General features: G+C 39.1%; 1 long non-coding RNA gene across 2 annotated transcripts in view; it reads left to right on the plus strand.

The window, feature by feature from the left end:
- Window positions 1-3,742: 3,742 nt before the first annotated feature.
- The window catches only part of LOC120433284, a 28,106-nt gene continuing 5,868 nt past the window's right edge, over window positions 3,743-25,980 (plus strand). For both annotated transcript variants that reach the window (XR_005608461.1, XR_005608460.1), the window contains exons 1-2: window positions 3,743-3,833; window positions 25,665-25,783. This is a non-coding gene — a long non-coding RNA (uncharacterized LOC120433284). The remainder of the gene's footprint in view (window positions 3,834-25,664; window positions 25,784-25,980) is intronic.

Consider the following 25,980-nt stretch of genomic DNA (forward strand, 5'->3'; position numbering starts at 1 on the left):
AATGCTCCAGCAGCATAAATCAATGAGCTAATTCATACTGTTAAGGTGAAGACACCACAGTTAGCACACACAACCTATTGATTGATTACCTGCAATTAGAGTTAAAGACCACTGATATTTTTTTCTGTGTTATTTATAAATAACTTACACAACATTTATATATTTATGTTCTAAAAACATGCAAATGTTTGCTGATTTGCGAGGTTGCATTCCTCACATTTTTGTCATTTTACTTTTTGACCTTTTGCAGACACACCGAGCACTATAGTGTGAGTTACTGGGTGAAGACTGGAGCTCAATGGAGTAGTTGATGTCATTACTGGTGCAGGCCTGGTTTCTATGGAATGGTTGAGCTGGGCCATACATGATTGGCTCACAGGGTGTTGAAGAGAGCCAATAGAATTGCTCGGTTTCTGGTGTGGAGCGCACGCTCACCAATAGTGAGTGAAGAGGCACCCCCTGTTGCATGGTTGTAGAATTTGCTCTCCTGGCTCCATCCTCCACCCTGCTGGGGCTCACTAGTCCATAGTTTTTAGAGATTATAACCTACAGTAACGGACCAAGAGGCCTCAACAGTATTCTACTTTGACAGCAGATTTACTCCATAAACCCCAAGGATGCTGTAGCTGGATTTTGCGGCACTGCTATATTCATGGTCTGTTCGGTGAGCTAAGCATTGTGAATTTAGAGTGGAGAGAAGGGACTCGATGAAAATCAGGCATTTTACCATGACAGGGGGAAAAAAACACGTGCCTTTCTTGGTGAAATTCGTTCGGATTATGCAGACGATCACACTATGGGGAGCCTGGCACTAAACTTTCACCGACTCAATTAATTGCCACAAGTGTCCACACTGTATTTGCAGTATTTGAAAGCTAATAATTCAGTCTTTAGAAGGTCATTTTGCAGAAAATTAAATAATATGTTATTAATTAAATGTGAAGTCCATTATTGCCTATTAACAATTCAAACGGTAATGGATCATTTGCTAACTTGCGAAGAAGGAAAATGAAATGATTTTTTTTTTCAAATTTATACAAAAACTGATTTCAGTGGTCATAACTTTTTAATCATTCTCACCAGCAGCATTCTTTTTTCCCTAAAAAAATAGGCGTATTTCTTTCTCTCTAGCTTCAGCTCCTGTAGAGTTGGCAAAATCACCCATTTCTCTTCTGCTGCTAATCATATCCTCCATGCCATCCACATTTTTTTTTTTTTTAGTGAAACTGCATTGTACCTGTTGTTTGCCACATATCTGGTGAACACACTCACCTAGAAATTCGTGTCCCTTTAATTGAGCCGTTAGCCAAGCTGCCATTCAGCCCTATATCCTACACACGTCTCCTCAGCTGACAGGATGCACAACCAGGAGGTTCCTCATATGAAAAGCTCTGACCTTTCTTTTGTGGTGCAATCAAATGGGGCTGCCTTGGTCCTTGGCTCTGAATAATTAATTCCTCCCCTCAGTAGGAGTGTTTGCTAAACAGTGGGGTCCTCGGCAGTTCACTTTTTCTGCACCGCTGCCACTGCACCCTAGGGGAGAGACGAGTGTATGCTTTAGTCAGACTTAAGATGTGCCTTTCAGAGAAAAGAGAGACAGTCAGGAGATATTGGAAAGCCTCTCTTTTCTTTTTTTCTTCGCAGAGGAAAAAAAATCAAACAAACAACTTGACGCATGAAAAAAAATAGTGAGCAAACTTTGCATAATTTGTTGCCATCAGTTGTTATCAAAACTGGCTCAAAATAGGAATCATTACACTTCCTGTTCTTTTTCTAAAATGAAGGTCCTTGTTGTAGCAGCGCATGCAGCAGCAAATTTACACTTGCAGTAAATCTCTCTGAGACGTATTTGCCAGTAACACGTTCAGGACAAGAGGTTAATTTAACTTTAGAGCCCTAATGTAACGGTCAGCCCAGGAGTGGATTGGTTTGCCTAATATCATGCCCCCTGCTGCATTTGCCTCGTAACAGCGTCATCTCCACCCCAGTACACACTCTTTCATCATCCACAGAGGAATAATATATTGTAGGGTGATGCTCCTGAACCATCCTCCACTGGCAGTGTGTGACAGGCACTTTGATCTCACTGTGAGAGGCTGAAGCTCCAGGAGAAATTATCAATGAGATGGGGAATGAGAGAGACAGGAAAGGAGAGGCAGCAGGAGTGGTCTGTGGTGTGCTGAGCTATGTGTGCGTCTTGGGCATGTGTGTTAAAAATAGCCAATCCAATTAGAATGTGAAATTCATAATTTAGAGCCCACAGCTTACAAATCTGGAAAATGAAAAAAAAAGAAAAAGAAAAAATCACAACATTAATGAAAAACTGATTTTCTCTTAAACTAGAAACATACAATAGAAGTTGCCTTTTGCGACATGTTAATTTCACAATGTCACGCTGCTGGCACCCTGCAATCACATAGTTTAGCATACTGCAAGAGAGCAGCACAGGACTTTATTACAGGAGACAAAAAAAACTTCAATCGAAGTGTTATTTAAGCCTAACCCTGTGATGGAGCATTAGCAGTGATCCACACTGGGTCTGCATTAAAGCCAGCGCATCTGTGATAGTAAATAATAACCTAACCTACTTTTCGCTAGCAAGTACCAGATGATCAAACACATTTACTGAGCAACAGTGTATTTGTCACCATAGAGTGGTGAAATGATGATGCAAATCTTGTTTATTTATTCATAAAAATAGAGCATTTGTTGTCTTTGAGAAGCTCATTTTTACAAATAAAAGTACATCTTTGACAGCGTATTTCAAGAAGTCTTGACACCGTGCTTTTTTTTTCAGGAAAGACAAATACTTGCAGTACAAATCATTACTGAACTGTGTTTTAAAGATGGGATTTCACATTTAATATAACATTTAGAAAATATGCAACAGTTTATTCTGGACCCTGTAAAAAAGGAAAGCCTGGAAAATATTTTTTTGCACTTGTCAAACCACATTCATACCTACCGCTGCAAAGCAGATACAGTTACATGGATATGTGGAGCGAAATAAAGCAGATCCTCCTGTAAATGGTAAACGACAACAAGCAGATTTTACTGACCTCTTTGTATTCTTGAAAAAAAAAAACCCAAATCAACTTGAACTATAAATACAAAGCATGCCTAAAGACAGACAAAGCAATAAAAACATAATTTTATAAGCAACCTCTAAGAAGTGTAGAGAGGAAAAAAAGCAGAACCAAAGCAAAACTGTGACGTGTAAAGCAATATATATCCTTTTGTAAAACTAGGGGAAAACACTAGTTGGCACATCTGCATATGAAAAATTGCAGTGTAATGAAGACATATTGGCCCGTAGAAATGTTATTACGGGTGGAAGGAGGGGGATTGTTTTTTCACTGGGAGATCAGAGATGGTGCTGTCCTCAGAGTTGCTTTCAGTCCTGATCTCATCTGTTTGGCATGAAGGGGGAGCTGTGGCTCCTCCTGTCTGACCAAGGTTAAAGCTCCGGGCTTCACTGTGTGCCTAGCACATTTTCTCACACTATTCTGGCTGCGCTGTGCCACATTGATTTAAATGTATCTGTTGAGGGGAAAATAATCAATGCAAATTCCCTGGCAGTGCAGCCAACAAATAAGACATGTCTGATTCATCAAGCGGACATTGCTATAAAGACCACTCTTTCTCTTTTGTCCCACTTCTCCCTCTTTCATTCTCTCCATTCCTCTCTCTCTCTCTCGTCTCTCTCACCTCTGGGCCACTCCACCCTTTTTTTACTCACTTCACCTTTCTCTGTCTATAAACTCTTAGGCCGAATTAGTGGAAGGAGCTTTATGTTCATACATGTGGAATTTCATCATAGCAATTCAATAAAGGTAGGTGCAAATAATTACATTTAAAGTAACAGTTATGAATATTACTTTGATAAAAAAAAAAAATCTGTGCAAATATTTGGTCATCTGTGGAAATGTTTTAAAAATTCACTTATTATTTATGTACTTGTATAAAACAGTGATGTGTGAGATTTGTGTGTATTTGCACAGTTATTTATTTGCATACACACATGTGGATAATTTTGTGCTTTATCTGAAAAGATTTATTTAAAAAATGCGCCTAGTTCTAAACGTTTCACAATCAAAGTAAGTCAAGATGTTTAGGAGGAAGAAAGTCTCACCTGACACCCAACCTTAACATTTTGTTTTGCTCCTGCTCCAACTTGGTCAAACAGTCTGGCTTATAACAAGGGCAGAGTGTACTCTGTTTATGTAAATTCACTACATGTGTGAGAGAAATAAAGGCAGGGGCTATTTGGAAATTCCTGTGTGATGAAAGGGAAAGAATATCCCCCAAAAAATGATTAATGTGGTGTTCAGGTACACAGAAGATTGAGTGATCCTGTCATCGTGCCATATGGTACCAATTTATTCCAGCAAGCATAAGGCAAACGCAGTGGAGGAGCTCTCACGACTGTGCTCCCAACACTTCTCAAAAAGGGGGAAAAAAATAATACTCTCTCACACACACACATATATATATCTATATCTACAGATATATATACAATTAATATATATATATATATATATATATATATATATATATATATATATATATATATATATATATATATATATATATATTACTATTTTCTGTGCATAAAATGCACTGTAGAAATTTAAAAAAAACCTTGTCTCGTTTCTTCTTCTTCCTCCTCATCAAAGTTTTGCATCATGTGAAAGTTGCCTGTATTTTGACAGGGAAAAAAAAGTCTGTCTATTTTCAAACTGAGTCCAGTAATTCCTTAAATCTCGTCTGTTATAGTGAAACCTTATTTTTGGCTTTTGGAGAGAACCTCCAGGTTTATTTGGGTTTAAGGTCACTTTAAAAATATATATACAGGTAGAGACGGAAATTTAGTTTGGATCTGACAAGCTTGTCAAATCAGGATGAGGGCTATAATTTGACACGGTTTGTTCATCCTCCTGCACTTGAATTGAATCCTTTCCCAGAAATAGATATTCTGAAGTGCAGAAGACTGTGTGTACCTCATTGACCGAATCATTAAAACATTTTAAATACGGTAATTTTATTTTAGCAATATAAATATCAAAAGAACATTAACCTTGGTGCCAAAGCAGTTTTTTTTTCAAATGATTAAAATACACAACTTGCAACTCTGTGTCTTTATTTTTTGTATACAGCAGTAAATATGATGCTAATTTTAATCGAATCGTTTTCTAAAATCGACTATCCCGTGAAACGTAACAATCACAGCGAGTCCTCTTTTACCAGGCAGCCTACAAAGTGCTTGACATTTTGTGACGTTGCTAAGATGCACGGAGTGCAGCATCTTCACATCACGTGACCTCAGTATCGCCTTCTAATGCTGCTCAAACATGACTTTTAACTCTCTAATCTTCTATCTCGAGTCATAAGCGGAAATGAGAGTTTTTTGAAAATGCAGATGGCCATTGGCACGGGGGAACAGGTTAGGGAGCTGGACTCCTACCACTTTTCTTTTTCACTACCTTGTTATTTGTCGCCTCACCCCTGCAGGGCATGCTGACAGGAACTGATAAACCTTTTTATGGGCTGAACTGAATTGGCTCCTATTATCCAAGGTGTGGAGCTGCTCAATGGTGGAAATAAAAGACTTTATCCACTGCCCATCTGCCCACCAGTCACTCTCTGCCCAGTTTTCAGGATTCCATGAAGCTGTGTCCAATTTGTACTTGTAATAGTTGTATACAGCTAGGTCGGGGAAAAACAACGCTAGTGTCTTGTGAGAGAAATATGGGGTTTTTTGCCAAATGCCTCATTTGAATACTGGCCTAATAGCTGCAGCTTTTGCCATGAAAAACAAATTGTGCACGTAAAAATGTTTTAAAATATGGGTGTAAGTGCAGTTTTATTATATAGGTGTATATTTGGACATGGCTCCTCACAATCAACAGAGAAAAAGCGATTGCTTTTAAAGGTGCACAGCCAAATCTTTTATGTCGGACATCTTTTTGGTACCTGTTGTAATACTGTAACGCTGCTTTTTCCTGAAGTTGGTTTTGGTTGTGAACGTTTTTGAGGTGCAAATTTTTCACTGTCTTTGTGAGAATTTGATAGTGTACCAACAGAGTCACGTGAAAGAGAAAGTACACACTCATTCATTTCGATCGTTTTAACATATCAGGATATAATAAGATATAACCTGGTCTTAAAATGAGGTATTGAGATTTTACACCATGACATCATTTATTCAACAAAAACTAAGCCAAAATGTACAAAGCATTACACCCGTAAGGAATTCAGAGGATAAACAGGCCGCCAGGTGCTGCTACGTTTTAAATGCACTTGATGAACTGATCGTCAGCAAGTGTGAGCGCCTCTGTAAGAGGAGAAGTTTTGGGTTTTCGGGTCCAGAGCATTCAGCTGTGTGTTAATGTAATGCCAAGGAGGAAAGACGTCAGCATTGATCTTAGAGGAGCAATTGTTGCTGCCCATCAACCCATGAAGGGTTATGAGGCCATTTTTAAACAAACTGAAGTCCCCTTTTCTACAGTCCCACTGCTACCTTTGGCTGCTCCCTCATTCACAACGGGTCGTCACAGTGGGTTGCTATGCATGTTTGGTTTGGCAGTTTTTTTTATTCTGCATACCCTTCCTGACGCAACCACAAAGGGATTTGTATCTCCTCCTGGGATCGAACTTGGGATTTTTTGTTTGTTAGTAAAATGTGGAAAACACTACACTGTTCTGAAAGTGAAAAAAGGTTATTTACAAGTGAGAAATGTTAAAGACAGTTGCCAATCTTCCCAGGAGTAGGCATTACAGCAAATTCATCCCAAGGTCAGATCATGCAATACTCAGAGAAATTGCAAAAAACCCCAAGAGCTACAACTGTGGCTCTGCAGGCCTCAGTTAGCATGCTAAATGTTTAAGTTCATGACAGTACAGATAAAAAAGACTGAAAAAGTATGGCTTGTTTAAGAGGTGCCAGGAGAAAGCCTCTTCTCTCCAAAAAGAACCTGGCAGCATAGCTAAGGTTTGCAAAGTTGCATCTGAACAAACCACAAGACCTCTGGAACAATGTCCTTTGGACATAACAGACCAATGTGGAGACCATATAATGCACAGCTCTGTATTAGGCAAAAACCAAACCCAGCATATCAGTGCAAACACTTCAAACCAACTGTCAGTCGTGGTGGTGGGATGATGATTCAGGCTTGTTTTGCAGCCACAAAACGTGGGCCCCTTTCAGTCAGAGTCGACCATGAACTCCTCTGTATAACAAAGTGTTCCAGAGTGAAATGTGTCCGACAGCTAAAGCTTGGCCCAAATTGGGTCATGCAACGGGACAATAAATCCCATGCACAGCAGCAAATCTACAACAGAATGGCTGAAAAAGAAAAGAATCAAGGTGTTCCAATGGCTCAAAGTGCAGAGCTCAACCCGATTGAAATGCTGCAGCAGTACTTTCTGAGAGCTCGAGCAAGGCTGTAAAGAAGAGCGGGCCAAAATTCCTCCACAATGATGTGAGAGACTGATAAAGTAATACAGCAAATTTATTGGCGTTACTGGTGCTAAAGGTGCCAGTGAAGCATGGGGTATGCTTAGTTTTTCACACACTGCTTCTTCAGTTTGGTTTGGCTTTTGTTAAAGGAATAATGACACAGTGTAATATGTTATATGTTGTTCTACTCAGGTTGTTTGAAGATTTGACACATATAAAACCCTGAAACTGAAAAAGGTGCATTTTCCTTTTCACAAGACTGTATGCCAGTCTGACCAAACAAAGATGGTGCATAAAAACTGTGTTGCGTAAGCTGCTTTTTACCAAAAACTAAGAAAAGCAGACAGACTGATGAAGTCAAATGAGGACTTGGGGGTGGCTGGATGCTTTCATCCCATCTTCTCTTGTTATGCTCACTTTCTCAACTATATTTCTTTATACTTAATATTACATGGCATCATTTGTCATGAACAAACACAGTCAACACTCACAAAATACAGTACTTTGCAAAATATTGGCAACATAACCTCAGAAACAAGTAAAATCACTAATTATATTTTACTCTCCTGTGTTTTAGACAATTTGCTGTAATGTAACAGGACACGTAAGTGTCTGGTGTGCACATGTTTAACACACTGTGACAGTTAGGGTCTGTTGAAGACCCTGGTGCTCAGTGGTGGCAGCGTTACACTGATTTTACATTTTGATTGTGATTTTTGTTTGTTTCACATTCAGATTCTTCAAAGAGGAATGAGTAACGATGAAACGTGTTCTTTGTACCGTACACTGTAAATCTGTGTTTCGAGAAGGTCGACTCAAGTTCATCCAGAATTATTTATAAAGGGTGTTTTACAGGAAACAGAGGAAACAATGCAAGCTTAAAAAAAGGAGTTATTAAAGATGAGATAAATAAATGAATCACAGACTTTGTTTTTTTGAGCGAAGAATGCTACACAGGATAGCACTTGAATGACAATGAATCAGTGTGATAAACAACTGCAGTTTATTAAGCAAAGAAAATGAATGTTAGCCAAGAGAAGGCAATGACATATAAAGAGTTTAGGCAGATGTTCCGGTGAATGTTAAACCTACAGATGGAAACATTCAAGTGTGTACGTACGACGAAGTAATCTAAACTTAATCAGCACTGACTGTAGCTGGGCTCCAGGCTGCTGAGTCATTACCCACATTCTCAAAATACACAAAAATAACAATAAACATGCTACAAAACACTGAGCAGAACCACTCGCTTCTAAATGCCAAAATAATTTTATCCTTGAATACAGGGCTAGCTAAATTTAAGACATACTTCACGGTGACTAAGGATTGCCGGCTGTTTTAAGCCACAGCATAAATTTTAGCAATTTGGAAGTGTCATTTGTGAAGCTACATTAAATACTGTATTACTTCTCAAATACTTGAGTCACCTTGAAATGAGATGGCTATCTATCAAAAGTGCTATAGATGTGTAATTGTTCTTATGAAATGGATGAGCAAAGCATTAAATTAAACTGACTGTACTTTAAAGTCATCAGTGGAAACCCAACGAACGAGGAGTACACAGCCAAAAAGCCCCTAAATTAATTAGGAGCTCACTTTGTGTATCTATTTTTACACTAATTCTTCAAGATAAAACAGGCTGTGACTAAAGGAAAAGAAGAAAAAAGTTTGTGCCATGCAGTGATTGTATTTCCTCTTACCTTGAGCAAACGTGTCTAAAATAAATGTAGGCTGACAGAGGTGTAAAAAAGCACTGCATCATTATTCAAGTCCGGTAGACGACGCTTTAAAGGAAATAAACAATTTAAAATATAAATGAATAAATGAAACAGATTTTGAAAGTTTGCTTTAATGTCACTTTGAACAGATGACAAAAAAAGTCGGGTTAAATGTCTGTATATTCAAGGTGGCTGGAGCCAGTAACGCTCACTTAACATTAGTGCCACTCGACTAGTTTAAGAAATACAGCTGACAAGGATCCAAATCCTTGAGAGAAGAGGGTTAGGCTGTGTGACAGGGAATCTTTCCCCCAAGCCGTGAGTATAATGACTCTGTTTGCATGGGGAATGGAACGCGTAGAGCCAAAGATGGATGTTTAGTTTACTGTAGCGCTATCTGCAGAGTTTTGGACCGCTTTAAGCGAGTTATCAAAGCCATCTGTTTGGGCCTACGGGCTGAGGCTGATTAATATAGCCACTGAATGAGAATGTCACAAAGAAACTAAAGTCACAGGGGCCGACAACAATGTTTTTTAAACTAGCTGAAGGATTTAAGGCCTCCGACTAAGCATTATGATTTTGATCCTTCACCTGGGTAGAGTCAAGAACGCGCAAGAACAGCGTGACCTGAGGTCATAATGACATGTGTCACTACAGTGCCAACAAAAATATGTTAAAAATATTCTTTGGGTGCTTTCAGGGTCATATTTGTTGAGCATCTTGTCGCCTCCGTGGGATGGTATCTGTGCGATGTGGTGAGAAAGAAGTGTGGAGAAGCTTCAAAAGAGATGAATGACAAAGTTTTGGTCTGAGCTTGTTGGGGCGATATATGCCTCAAAACACACTGATAACAGTTGCTGCAAAACTATCTTCATAAAAACAAAACGTTACAGGTGTTATGTTAAGTTTAAATTGCCACAAAGTTACAGTTAGTTAGCAATCAGTGAATTAGCACATCAGTTATACTGAGCAATTCCAAAACAGCCTTTTTCTTATTAGCATTTAGATGGGCATGCTAAATGGGATATTGCAAAGGACATAGTATAAAAGCAACACCCAACTCATTGACTCCGTGCTAACCACTCACAAATACATCAATAAACACAATCACAAGTAGTCCTACACTGCCCATCCTTGCCATTTGAATTATTTCAATTCAATTTAACTGCAGTGTCCCACCCTCTCAAGCACCACAACAACATTCGAAGTGCTCACTGAATTTCTATTTTGGACTAATAATCCAGAAAACAGATTTCCCTTTCAGACCAGTAAGCTAAGCGTCATTGATAGTTAAACGAAGACATTAGCATGAGTCGGTGGTTAATGACATTGTTTAATGGTGTGTTCACTTTGTTAATATGGCTGACAACACAGACACATTATGCTCGCAACTTTGAGTTGTTGTGAGTTCAATATAAAGAGTCACTTTGAAGGATAAGTTCACAGATTTTTAAATCACATTTCAAATGACTTCTTGCCTGCAGGCTAGTCTACGGGCCAGGTGAATAGGGAGTGACGATTGGGTTACAAGCGCTAAAAATACAGGGCGAATTGTGCGAGAGCAATTAGATAGATTTTTGAAAAAACAGAGTCTCCACCAAGTGACACAACTCTTTAAACTGTGCAAGCAGAAACTGATGTTTTCCTCTTGTAAATGAAGTTGTGGATGCAATAAATTACTTCAACTTCAGGTGCTCTGCATTTAAATAAAACAGCTGTTGTGTTTTAGTGTCTCCAAGGGACCCATATGAAACAAATACACTGAGAAGAGCTCTGATGCTATAGTGAACTTCCAGAATATCTCAAGTAATTAGGATAATCGCCGTGTGATGCATTTATCCCTCATAGTTAATTATAACACTTCTCCCGTGCATGAGTCGCAGCGTTCATGAATCAAATGCTACAACTGCAAGGGGAAGATAGAAGGATCCGTCAGAAGTCCCTTTCTTTGCTCTCTGTGGTCATCAAAAGCTACATCTCTTAGCCTTGCTGTGCTCAGATGGGGGTAATCATTATATAGCTCTAGTGTACTAATATCTCTCTAATTGTGTGATATTAGACTTTGAAGTATTCCTTTTCTTAAAAAAAACGGTTTCCTTGTATTCGCAGTCCCTTAAAAAGCATGATGCACTCAACCTTGACAATGCATCAATAATTCAAACACATCATCCTCTCATGATGTAGCTGTCTGAAATTGCGGAGATTGTGTCTGAGGGATAATATTGCACTCTGTCACATCCGACTAGCTGTCACCTGCTAGAGCACGAATAAACCCAGCTAATAAATGCAAAGTCAAGGCAAACACATTTCCATGATTTGCAGTACAGTAACTGCTGCCCTTAGCAGGAAATGGGACTTTAAGATTCTACAACATTCAGATATTAAATAATTGGATGCTGCATACATTTTTGGATTGCCCTTGAGTATAAAATTGATTTTAGGGATTTCCCAGCCCAACTTTTGCCCCCAATCCTGATCACAGTCCATTAGCACTCTACCAGAGTATCTACCACAACCAAGGCTGACCCAATACTTTAAAATCCCCCCTTCCCCCCCCCCTACACACAGCACCGAGCTCTTAGCATAAAGTAGACCAACATTAAAATAAGTAGAGCAATTTAAATATATTTGGCACATATCAGAGCGACTCAGTTGTCACAGGACTTTTTGATTTTGCAGTTTTCTGATTTTATCAGTTGAGCGAAACATCAGTTTGTTGTTCAATCAGCACTGATATTCAAATATAAAAAAAAATAGAGCACAATTTTTTTTTAAACTCAACGCGACTCTGCTCACAAGGTTTGCTAAAGCGTGCTGTCATATCATTAACCGAAACTGCCGGCTGCTGTTTATTTGTTTTGAATGCTCAGCAGTTCTTAGCAGTGTGGCTCCAGCATTTAGGGATGCACAACAGTGGGTTGGTGCACATGGCAAACAAAGTAGCCTATCATAAACTGATTGGAAGTGTGCTGATATCATGCACCAGAAAAAGTATGTGAATCGATCTGATCTCAATCCCTTGAGATAACCGGCTCTTTTCATCCCACTGAAGAAATAAAAAGTGTTTCTTGCACAGTGGCATTAAACTTCTTGAGTCTCGCCACCATCTTTGCAGTCAGAGGCTTAGATTGTATTATCAAACCACCGTGGCTAAATCTCCTTCCTTTTAGGAAGCTGTGTTGAGGTTTGTCTGTTTTTCATCAAATGTCTTTAAACCTTTTCTATTAAAGCAAAACCTTCAGTAACTTAAGTGAAGCGCTCGTTTGAGATTTTAAATTTTAAACTGGGCGTGATGCGAGATTTTGCTACCTTTCTGTGTCTGTTGAAAGGCTATCAGTGGATCTCATTAAACTGTATAAACTATATTAAATGATTCACCACTTGAACGGCGGGGTCTGAAAATCTATTATCTGTTGTCATTTCCACTGATGAGATAGTAATGGATTTGACTAGACTCTTCAAATTTGATTCATTCATCATTACGGTTGAAAATTAATACAAATTTTCGCGATCAATTTGGCTGCCTCCCAGTAACTTCTGGTACAAGATAACCAAACATGCAAAATTAGTAGATATGTAAAATCATTACCCACTGTTAATCATTACGGAGGTTTGTCTCGTTCATTGTCGTTCCAGTATCAGCACACTTGTGAGACAAGAATATTTCACTGATGTAATGTAATCAGAGATGTCTATCTCAGAGAAGTTTTGGCTCAATTAGTCCTCCTGAACACTCAAGGCTGAGTGCCGTGCTAATTTTGTCCTCTACTCAGCACCTGCAGTGCAGTCAATACAGTCTGACAAACTTCATGAAAGAAAATATTTAAGAAGCATATCTAGGCGAAGGTTATTAACGAGAGATACAGATCCTAAGAAACAGGTATTGTCTGAACTGAATTTAGTCAAATTCATAAAAGAAAAAACCCTCCAATGTCCACAGGATGATAAACACATTAAGGAGATTGCATCTAACATAAACAATCAGTGTGGTCTGATTTAAAGCACACAGCAATCCTCATCTTTGTCTATTTGATAATCTTGTTTAGTCTCCGCAGCGCAAACAATCCTGAAAATGAACAGTCACGAAGCGATAATGCCGTTTAGTTTCATTGGAAACGTGCTCTGCCTCCCTTGGGCTGGAAGATATTTGGATGGTCGAGTGAAAAATTGCTCCGAATTCTGACCAATGAATCGTTTTACACATGCTTTAATGCATTTCATAAATAATCTGCCTGAGAAGGTAATTAGTGCAGGTGTTTACACATATTTCTGCCATCAGGGTGCACAGTAGGATCACAGTTGGCTGAGTGAGTTTTTGGTTATTAAATTAGGCCCAAGGTAACAGGAAGAAGGATGAGCTACAGTTGGGCAGGTATGAGCAACAACATGTTTCCCTATTCATCATCCAACCAAAAAAAAAAAAAAAAAAATACACATTCAGGAAATTATGCAGGTTCAAGTCATCTCCCATTTGAGGAACGGACTCAGTGTTTGCATAATCAGGCCTGTATGCAGAAAGATTTTTCATGTTCAAGAGTGGAGAGAGGTCAGTAGCAGAGAGACATCTCCCTGGGGGGCTTTCCAAAGATGAAAGAAGGGTCGGACCTAAAAATGGAAAGAAATTAAACTGCTTAACTTCACAGGGCCAAATAGAAAAGCAAATTAATGTCATCACTGTCTTGGAAATAATGCAATAAACAATACAGCAGAGAAAGCCTAAGAAAAAAGACAACTTGAGGATATTACACGCTGCTACTACAAGACTCGCTCCAATAGAAGCGGTGGTGGCTTTTGTTTTGGGGAAATACTCCATCCAGCACCGCAGAAATCCGTCTGTCGCCTCCCTTAGAGTCACAGTGACCTGCTGTCTGCCAGATCCATACGTCCCACTGCAGTTGCTGTTAAAACATCTTTGCTTCTTAGTGCTGCAAAAACTACACAGGTGATGACAGGCCATTCCCTGAGGTGATGCTGATTGTTCCACTGACCTCACCCGGACATAGAGCAGCAGTCACACTATTGGTTTTTACAGCCAACTTACAGCAAACAGATGCCACTTTTGACAATGAATGCTTACATTCTTCTTGAATCAGTTTGTTTAGACTAAAACCAGAAATGTATGTCTGTTTTCTTTGGAACACAAGACGTGCGGATGTGAGGGGAAAATGCGATGCCATAACCAGGATCATGTGTCAGCTTATGAAATGTTGTAAAGAAACAAAAAACAAAAACTAGTTGACAGCTGATTTTTTTAACTAAAGATGCTGTCCAGTAGACGACATATAATCTGTAAAATTAGTTTTTTTTATTTTGTGTTTTATTTTTTTTGAAAAATAAAAGATATCTAAAAACTACCTAAAAATGCATTCGTGTGCAGTGCCCAACTGGAAATGCTGATTAGTACAGTAGCAGCTGACCAACTGATTTTACTAAGACAAAACTATAATATTCTAGAAATATGAAGAAGTTAAACACATAGCAAAGGCTGAAAGCTAAATTGCTGCTGAAGCCAAAGGAGCGACGTGAGTTTGTGGAAAAAGGAAAAGTAATAAAAGTACTGCATGCGTGTTTTTTGGTCAATGAGACTGGAAAAGACCTAGTATATTAATAAAGTGTTAACGTTTTAAAACCAGAATAGTATTACAGGTTTATCATTAAGACACTGAAGAATACGATGGATTATAACTTTTATTCCACTAAATTCATGTTTAGATGTGGGTAGGAGAGCCTATTGATATTACGTCCTGATGGTGGCCTGTTTTTACAGTCACATATTAATGGTTATAGAACATTAAACATGTTGTCAGCCAAGGACAAAAAGGATTTTTTAAAAATCAATGAATGTTATCAGGGAAAGATAAAGAATTTAAACACTATTTAAAATCTTCACCTATCTGCAGCCCAAGAGATGTCCCAGGATTGGTGAAGCTATTTTCCAAAGAATTGATGAGTCATACCTGTTTCAAATCAGTCGATCACCATTCACTATTAACCTGTGCCGCAGCAGGATAGGATGTTAACCCTAATGTTACCTCACTAAGCCTAAACCCCGCTTCATAGTACAGGTCTCTGTGTTACAGAGTTTTTTTGTGTAGTTTAATTTTGCTTTTCTGCCTAATCATTGTAATGTTTTGGGAATCAGTAACTGTTGATGGCCAGGCTACGACTGTGTATGTAACCCCGCCTCGGGGTAGTTTGTGAAATAGTCTCAACCTTTAATCTATTGATTTGTGTTGCTGGACATGAATTTCCCAACAGAATTTCATGTCCCTGAACACAACTTTCCATCAGCCTGCTTTAATATGTATTGACAAGAGAGCGAGGAAAAAGTTTTTTGAGGTTGGAGCGATGGCGGAGGAGCAAGTCATCAGACCCAAGCCCTATTCATACACATCATACATTTTACACTATTTCTATGATCTTGCTTGGCTTGGTTTCGCCATCAACAGCTACTTGGTTTAGTTTAGAAAAAATATGGTTTGGAAAAAATTACAGAGTTTGCCAGTCTGTTACAAATGTTGCTTTTCTGGTTGCTATGGTGACACCTACCTGCTTTCGCTTCAAAAGTACATGCTTTGGACTCAAAAATATTTCCTAAATGTGGGATTTTGTGTCCAAAGCTTGAACGAAAACATTCCTTTTTTTGTGATTATATCACAAACTATCAGAATTTTCACAATAATTGTCTGTAGTTCCCATCTTCTTTTTTTTTTTAAACTGAAAGCAGAGTCTGTTCTTACAGCCTTTCAGCAACTTTCTCACCATGTGGGAAAAAATAAATAAATAAATAAAAACAGATCCCCTTGCACTGTTTAATGCAGAGGTGATTTTGGTCTCGATGCTCACTTATTGGATGGCAAGAGCTGGCCTACAGCAAATAGTCCCTGGTTGACTCATAGCCCAACTGTGTTGACAATGAATGTTCTCTGTTTAGGAGTTGCTTGGGAGTTATAGTTTTGTTTCCTGTTGTGAAGATTCAGGTAAGAGGGTACTGCAAATTGCCCAGAATTGTGTCTCTATTAGTCCCTTGGTGTACTGGCAGCCCATCTAGTATGCTGTGAAGGGGAGAAAGGCTGAAATCTCTCGATTATTCCTGAATTGGAAAATGCTGAAAAACAGGATGGCCTTTAGTCTGAGGATGGTAATGTTAATCAGCAGGAAAGAGGTTCACAAGTTGAACACACTGGTGTAGCAGCTGGTGCTAATGGACTAAAAAGGTGGGTCTAATTAAAAATAATGAAATGTGTGGGTTGTTGTAGCAGTGGTCTATTACCTACTGAAATTATCAATCTTTGCTGTAACATTATGGATAACATTATTTCAAATCAATTGCAGTGACACGGTGATAATTTGGAGTTTTGGCAGGAAGAAGTGATCTCATTAGCACCTGGGAGTTCATATCGTGAAGGTGGCTTCCTTAGTGTTAATATTAAGACATATCTGTCTGTGTCACACATATGAGAGCCTGTCTGTGTGCTGTTGTACAGAAACGTACTTTAGGTTGTCGGGTGGCTGAAACGGACTTTTCAAAAGTGAGGCAACACTGGAAGAAACATTTTTTCACACTTGCTGGCACATCTTTAAATTTGATTCAATGATTCAAATACCTGCAAAAGTCAGTGTCAGACAAAATGTGACACAAAGATTTAATACAACTTTTTTATGATAAGTACAATAAATGACAACGCATGGACAGGTGTGATGATAGTGAAGGATTTATCTTGTGAAAAAATCACAATTGTTCAATTCTGTTCACGTCGTGGTTTTGAAAGAACACTGGATGGTTAGTTCGGGGTCCAAAATTGCTTGGCTTAAAGTGTAACTAGGTACGTTGGTGATCATGCAGTTAATATAACAACATCCTGTCCGATTTATAGTTTGACTTTGGGCCATTACAACTGCTTGATTTCTTTATTTTCAGGCATTCTGTTGCTGCTGTGCTTGGGGTCACTGTCCAGCTGCATGACCCGAATCGGGCCAAGCTTTAGCTGCCGGACAGATGGCCTCGCAGTGACTCTAGAATACTTTGGTATAGAGGAGTTCATGGTTGACTGTTAAATCAATGACTGCAAAGTGCGCAGCTCCTGTGGGTGCAAAACAAGACCAAATCATGGGCCCTCCACTATGAGATGTGCTGATATGCTGCATTTGGTTTTCTCCGAACGTGGCGTCTCCACTTTAGTCTCATTTGGCCAAAGATAACCTTGGCTAAATATCGAAAGATCAAAACTAGCTCAGAGCAGTTTTCCATAATGTGATGGGTATGATTTGCGTCCTTAACCTGGTGCTGGAGGTGAACACAAACATGAAGGCCCACCATGCATTCTGTCCACGTGCAAGAAACACAACAACGAGAAAACACCAACTTATGATTAAACAGGAATGGTTTAATTATAACAAAATGGGAAATATATGGTTTGGAAAACTAAAATGTTCCAGTAAAGATAAATGAACATGAAAATGTAGCTGATTTATAATAGATGTCATAAATGTGTGGGAACTATGTGCTTTGGTCAGTTTCCTTTTTTTTAATCTACCCAAGTAAAATTGATGTGTTAGGTTATAAACTTTGATGTATTGGCTAATCACAGAACAGTGAAGTATTGCCCACCTCGTAACAGTTTCTGGCATCTGGGTGAGTTGGGCACAGAGGCACAGCTGGTTGATTCATTGAAAATCAACAAAACACATTTAAGCAGTTATGTTCATTTTTTATGCTTTAGGGATTCAAACCTCCCAAAAGAAAATAGTAGCACCTCTTAGACTCTTAACAGTCATTAGAATTTCAGAAGCATTCATCTTTATATATTCCATTAATTTATGGAATATATAGATTTTAGTGTGCTGAGCGGCAAACTGGTGTTTGCATAGGAGCCACGTATGTGTGTGCAGAAGACAGGATGACTAAACTTGTGGCGTTTCATGCACTGGCCAAAGCAATTCTGGCATCACTTTTGGCTGATAATGGTTCACAGTCGGTTGTTTTTCTTCTGGAGGGATTTCGTATCATTTCTTTCAACGGAATGACAAACCCTCTGAGGAATGGAGGGGACAGGCGATAAAAATTATAATTTTGCTGTGTACTATTTTCAAATCACCGCAGTATGTAATTATGTGGCAAACATCTTAACGTGTGCTGTAAAGCTGTTAAGAACCTTAACTGCTCATTTATGAAGCTGTTTTCATAGCCTTGCCTTGAAGTGAAAGATGACGGGCTCGAGTATGCAAAAGCCTTTACAAAGAACATTTTTACCACTGTGTCTGCAGATACAGGCCGACAATAATGGGTTTTAAGCAGCTCCACCTTACTTGTTCGAAAGCAGCAGATGAACTCAAGTTTAATAACCAAAATACATACATCTACCAAAACAGCACAGCCCTCTAAATTCATTATTTTATTTAAACAGGACAAATTTAGAAAACTGCATCTGGTCCAGATATTTATCAGCACACACCTGCTCAGCTGATTGCTGCTTTTATCCTTCCTGGGAAAAGCACATGGATGAGTTGTGCCAAATTTCAAGTCAGACTGATCACCGTTTTATTATATTGCAGAAGCATCATGTTGGCAAAATGCTATCAGATTTTGCAATTATACTCTTGAAACTACCATGGCGGTTAAAATCCCAAGCGTAAAGTTTTCTTAAACTCCCACATCGGAGGTGAAGCCAAATCCAAGAAACTATGCACCTGTTTTCACTCATGACCAAACTCTCCATCATATTTTCTTTTAATGTGCAAAATGTAATTTGGAACATTCGGAAATTAAACTGCCATGTCTGCGGTGGTCTTGAAGTCGGATCCTTACCAAAAATGGTGTAATTACCTTTTCACTCATGACCAAATCCTCCATCAAATTTTCTTATAATGTGCAAAATGGCATGTGAAACATTCCCAAACAAAAACAAAGTCCAAACATTTTGGCAAATGTGCTTTGGGCTTTTGGTATGTAGATTTGTTGTTTTTACTTTCTCTGCTTTAATGTCTTTCTTTGTAGAACCTTAACTGAATCCTAAAAACCTGTCAACTTCTTTTTGACAGTGTTAAAAAAAAAACAGTCGCTAAATTGTGATATGTCTTTCAAACAGCCCGATGCTAGCATACTTCTTTGGAGTCAAAACAGTAATGCAAGCTATTGCTGTTCTCTTGAAGAGGCCCCATGTGTTATTTTGTCTGTCAATCACACTTTGAGAGAAACAGCCGATGATAACTGAAGGCACTGGTATTATTTCAGTTATATGGAAATGGATCATTTTCCCCATTGTCCCAATGGTGAACAAACCACTGTGATCTGCAAATAGTGTAAAAAGTCAGTTCAAACTGAAAGTAGCGGGAGGACAAATCCACTGTAGCATGTGAGAGACAAGTGTGCAGTGTGCCTTTCTGATGCTACATTCCTATTCCAGAACCACTACTATTAGATGCTAACAGTAGCTGCAGCTAGGCCACAGCTGGAAGGACGTGCATGCCCTTTGTAAGTGCTGTCACTCCAACTCTTATTGGTCTTTGTATTGTTCACAATATGTATTGCGTGGCTATTGGATTATAGACTTGTTATTTGTATTAGGTGCCTCATGCATAGCCCTAGAACAATAAAAGCTCTGTTCTCCAATAAAGACTATTATAAGCTTATGGGAACAGAAACAATGTGAATCATCTCATCAATGCCTTTTTGCAATAAAGCATTTTTCCCATTGGTGAAGCCAAAATATTTAGTGTTTCATTTTAATTTTCCAAATAAACACACGCATAATTTGTATCTTTCTAATTTATGCCATACTGTTTGTCTTTAGTGGAAATAACAAAACATTCACAATTTCCAAAAACAAATGTGCACCAAAAATCAAAACCAGGTTAGCTGAATGACTGACATCCAATGAATCCCTTGGAGATCAAAGAGTGCTGTAATGGTGCCTGGTTCATGTGAATCCATGCGCTCCATCAGATTGCTGCCTCTGGAATGTAGCGTCGCTTTGGACCAGGACTTTAATTAGAACAGACTGTTTTGAAGTCGGACGGGTCATTATCTGGCTAACAGAATGAGGACATACTGTATTTCAGGTTGTAGAAGGAATATAGTGTCTGTTTTCAAAGCATAAGCAGATATGTATCAAATAGTCACAGCGGCAGATGAATGTGATTCCGTGTCTCGCTTGACATTGTTGCTAAGCCTGTCTTCAACTTTTCATGCTACTGTGAAATTACTCGATTTACAGCTGCTGCAGACAGAGGCTCATGGACAAGTGAGTGGAACGTGATTGCAGGCACTGAAATTTTGTGCAGCACCATAACACAGCTGTGTTACAGTTGTTGAGATTTATCAGATAAATCAGGGAGAAATGCCTTTACGATGATAAATGAGATTGGAAGTTTAATTGAAAATGAGCCTTTATGGCAGCACAAATTTGTATGTTGCAAGAGTTGCTCACTGTTTATTCAAATTTCCAAATTTCCCTAAGCCTGACAAAAGAGAAAAATACAAGTAATCTGCTTTAGGTCTGCATTAGCATTTTTAAAACGAAATCTAAACACAAAAACCAAGCAGTCTTATGCAGTGCTTATGATTAGAAAAATTGGCCATTTTCAATTGCCACAGTGTCCCAAGTGCAAATTTATTGAGACACTCTTCGTGCAGCAGAATTTGAAATCAAAACAAAAGGTCATAAATGTATAAATTAAAATATTATGGAGTCTTTGATTTTAAGAAGACATTATGAAATTTGGTAATCGGCACGAGAAGCTTTTGTTCGTCGCTCTTCATAACGTTACAGTGGACAGCATGCTGAAAAAGTGTGGAAAGCCCCTTTTGGCCATGTGGCCCAGCGTCTTCAGCTGTGGTCTCTTTAATTACACTGGGAACAATGGGGTCAGTTGTTTCAATACAGTTCTGAGGGTACATCTTTACAACATGGAGAAGCTTGGAGAAAGCAGCTGTCAGCGAGGATTTCTCTCGCCGTCTCCCTTTATCTGCTCAGCTGCAATGTTGCTAAGCACCCGGTATGAAACGATGTTTGAGGGAAAAATCATGCAGATATGTTTTTCATTCATTCATCACTATTGGCTAAAACCATTCAGCATTTCAAATATAAGATGACTTTCATTTGCACAGGTATGTTGAGTGGGCGCTTGCCAAAGCCTGTGGCATTTCAATGGAATATTAAGCATGTCTGATCAAATTGTAGTCACAAAATTACTTACCAGAGATAATATTTATGGTAAGAAAAATGAGATCCCTTTTATTCCAGTTTGAGAAGAGGGAAGAAACATTGTGTTTCTTGCTGTTTACTATGTTACTGCTGTCCTTGATGACATTGGGTTCTGTAGCATTAAAGTGCTTCTCTATAGAATGAAGTCTTTGTAAGACCCGAGCAAACTGATCACTTTGGGGGGGTTTGTGCTTTTCTGGGTAAGTGAAACGTGCACAATTATTCACCAGTGAGAATGTTCATTTCATGTAAAAAGCACTGCGAGAGAGAATTCAAGGTGAAAGGAAAGTGGGCTAGCACAAACAGCTAGGAGCTGCTTCTAAGTTTGTCATGTCTGAAACGGCGCTACAGCTGGTGTGAAACCATATTTTCACGAATGCTGGCCAAGTAACTATTTGATCACAACAGTGGGATATCCATAGTATACCAAGCTGTGCAGCAAATACACAGCTCGGTGGGTAGTCAAACAGTCATACTTATGACATGCATAATTTTTTTCTTTTTTTGAAATAAGGTATAAGCTGGTTTACGCTTGTGGTTGCATGTTGTGTCGCACAGAGTCAAATTGAACAGAACAAAGTAGTGTCTAACTGTCTTCCCCGCAGTGCTGAAATAATGACCCGTCTTTGTGTGCATTGTGATCTCTCTCTCTCTCTCTCTCATTTTTTTTCTTTATTTTCATCCCCTCGTTCTCTCACATCTCTTTTTTTTACACCATTTTTAGCCAATTGAGATGTGGAGCTCAGCAGGAGGAAACATGCTGTATCTAGTGAAACAAGACCATGAATAATTTAAAACGGGGTTATTAATGAACTTCTAGACATTATGTTAATGAACGATTTCAAGTCTAATTTGTCAGCTAGACTTCTGTTGTCTTTTCTGTCACTTTTTTGTGCAGGTTGTGAGGCATTGAAATTAACATCAATTATGACAGCAGAAGAAAAGTTTTGCACTGTAATCAATCTGCAGTAAAATAATCCCAAAATATTTTTAAGTTTAAATATTTAATATTAAGCCAAAACACAGCCAATCATTGTCTTGCAATTACCACATGTATAAGAAGCTTATCAACAAAGAAACATCAGCACTAGCGTCTCAAATAATTGTCAGTATCAAAGAGGATCATCACAGAAATCACCGTAGCAGGGATAAATGTCTTTGAAATAAACTACAAGGTGATGCGCTCAAGGTGGATAAATATTTAATGGAGAGGCACAATATAGAAATAACATGGCAGCATCTTTTCCGGGCGCGACTACTACCAGTTGTGTGTTATCAACGACACAACGTGGTGCGAGTGAGTCTTCAGATCCCAAAGAGCCATTAGTGCCCTCTTTTTCATTGTGACACTGACTTCTTGGATATCTGCCATCCCTTGATATCATATTACAGCATCAACAGCCCCCCCGTTTATCTTTATTACTGGCCCCTAATCTCTGGTGACGGTTAATCATGTTACAAGTTCCTTGGGTCGCTTCTGCATTGTCTTCGCCGTAATATTTATAACTTCTGATCACTGAACGGTGCGTTATACAGGGTTTTCCCACCATCACGACTTGTGTCTTAATAAGAGAAGTCACCCGTTCTCCCACCGTGCTGCTTAGTCATGCTGTGATTAATGTCTTCATGGTCTGGTCAAAGTGTCGATATCTTAAACAGCTGGGCCCATCTGTCATCTTTTTCCTGTGACACCCCTGAACGTAACTCAGGTCCTATCAGGGAGGCCATCCATCAAAGTGGTAAACAGAGACGTCTCACATTAGCAGCCCTGAACACTTCTCATCGTATACCATAACAGACAAGCAATCATCTGGTATTATGTAGCGCTACAGGCTAATGTGAAATATTAACGGAAATATACAGCACACCAGCTGCCGATTGGATGAAGCATCTGTGCTTCGCGTAATTGGTGGGTAACAATTTAATATTGAGGAGACAGTAGATTGTAGATTTGCTCCACAGATTTGTTCCGAAGCTGTAAGACAATGGCCACATCAATAAAAAACAAAACACCGATTTCGGGCGTGTATCTCACACTTTTTCTATCTTTACTTCACTGTGTGTGTAAAATTAAAGGCACAGGGTCTGTTTTCTTTGAATAAACTGTGCCTGCCTTTTTACTTGTGTCACATAATCTGTGTTGCAAAATAGCAGAGAAGAGCATTTCATTTATAGCTGAAGTATGTGCTCTATAAGAGCCTCATAAAAATGACTGATACCTACAACCACCTTGAACGCAGAGTGTAATGATGCATTTGGATGCATTTATTACCTTTGTCATTTTGTTTCCTCAAGGGGGCAGTAGAATCAGGGACAGCAGGGGTGTCTTTTTATCTGTGCGATTGGTGATGGATTCACTACCATTGCTGCTCAGATAAATGCTGGAGGGTTGAGGCCATGGGCCAGCTTACGAGGGATCAACCTCATCGTTTTTTCCACTGCCCACAACCTTCCCTCTATCTCTCTGTGCGGCACTCACTCCTGGTAGGGATTATGCTGACACTGTAGACGGAGAAATACTGTATATGCACTTGGAAATCAAGATATGGAGCTTTTGTCAGTACTTTTGTCAAGCAATGGAGATAAACGTGGCTAAAATATGTGTTTCAATGTACGTCGCAGAAGCTCAACCTAACGCTCGGCTCTTTTCAAAAACCGAGGGCCACATTTCTATTTCTATTTTTCTCTCTGCTTCCAGCATTGATATTTTTCTATTCATAACTGAAACATAGATAATGGTCTCTGCAGCAGTGGGGTTTCTTAAGGATATACTTGTTAAAGTGGGAGATAAAAATGTGGATGTATCACAGTTAAAACATCAGTCTCTTAGCCCCCGGTTGCTCGCCATTGTGGTCCATTATTTGGATTCAACCAAAAGCAAACCACATGGTGTTTGAAAAAGAAAAACTCTGCTAGATAAAGGAGGCCAAATTAAGCACAGGTCTCCAGAAATTGGAGCAAGATAGTGTTTCTTTGACTCTTTGAAACCGAAGCACGATCTGGCACACGGTGAGGAGGGGAACAGCTAATTGCATCAGCACCTCTGCATAAAAACTCATTCGGTTATGAAGACATAATGGAAAACAGGATTCGTCCGCAATGCTTCACATAATACACACCTTTTTTATTTCCTCGCTCAGAGGGGTTTTCTTTTTTCCTCTATTTGCTGTGGTCAGAGCAAAGATACCCATTGTAACAGTAGGAAACATTTCACATGTATTGAGGAATGAAGCAAAGGAGGCCAATAATCAGGGCAGTTAAATGGAAATAGTTTCATTTCCTTTGGTGTAAACAAATACCCCATGTAGTCCTCGGACCAGAGCTGTGGGTAATCGGCTGCTATAACTCAACAGAACACTTTGCCCTGAGCTAAACATAATACTTCCTGCACTTAACTAAATCCATTTTTCAACCCTCAGTAGAGTTATGACACACCAATACATAGTTGTGCAAATGTCTGACAAACCTTTGCAGAGAAAATAATAAAGCAGTGTTTATTTAAAGCTGTTTACGGAGATATTTTAGAGCATGGAATATAAGGGGGTTAAAGGTGAATAGAAAAGGGGCTTACCGTTGAGTTAATTTAGGTTTCTCTGCTTTTATTCTCTAGTGGACTGAAAATAATTATATCAAAATATGAAAATAGCAATCCACGGTCTCCTCCTCTGTTTCTGCTCGCTTTAAATTGTCCATTTAATTTTAGTTAAGTCAGTGGGCCGTTGCTTTGTCACGTCCCACCAGCAGCGACTCTTTTCTTAATGCTTAGAATTCCCTTTTCATACACTGCGAAGCTCCGAGGATGACTGTGGGAAAGTTAAATGATTAATCACTGCTTTTAGCAACAGGTTCAGAGTGAAATGTATAAACCTACAAGTAGGAGGATGTGCAGCTCTGAGCCTGTCGAGCCCAAAACATCCAAAACAGAAGATTAGGCACCTGTGTTAAACCTCTATCTTGGATTCTGTTGTTTGCTTTTTTCTTTCCAAGTTCCCAAGTTCATCCTTTTGTAATTAGCACCTAGCGTCTCTGAGATGGGTTATAGTTGACTGCTAAAGAGAGGATGAAACCTGCATGACTGTAATAGCATGAATGCTTCTTTTCACCCTATCACGAAACGATGCAGGAGGTCTTTTTCACTCCTGCAGGTGGTGTGAATTCTATCGCCACACCTTCTGGAGCAGCATGGCTGTATCCAAAGCTGAGCTACACCTATGATAGCTCATACTGGCGATGCTGTTTGTACTACATGGCATAAACATTTTGCCCATTCGTTTCACTCAGGTTGTAATGGTCCTTGAATGGCTGCTAGGACCCGTGCAGTTCATACCTCAGCACTAAAGCAGGAGACGGGTTGGTCTAAGGTCCCGTTGCGAGGCACTGGTAGATAAAGCACACTCCAGGTAAAAGCATGCATGGCCACTCACCATTAGATCACTCCACATGATGTCTGGAAGATGGCGCTCTTAATTAGAAGGTCCTTGGATCTCGCTGTCTAAAGTCACATTTTACTGCCCACATTACCACTTTATATAACACAGTTCATTCCGAGCTAAGTCGAAACATCGCGGGGATGTTCAGTTTATTATGAATATAAGCT

The sequence above is a fragment of the Oreochromis aureus genome, linkage group 15, assembly GCF_013358895.1.
Source record: "Oreochromis aureus strain Israel breed Guangdong linkage group 15, ZZ_aureus, whole genome shotgun sequence".
Lineage (NCBI taxonomy): Eukaryota > Metazoa > Chordata > Actinopteri > Cichliformes > Cichlidae > Oreochromis > Oreochromis aureus.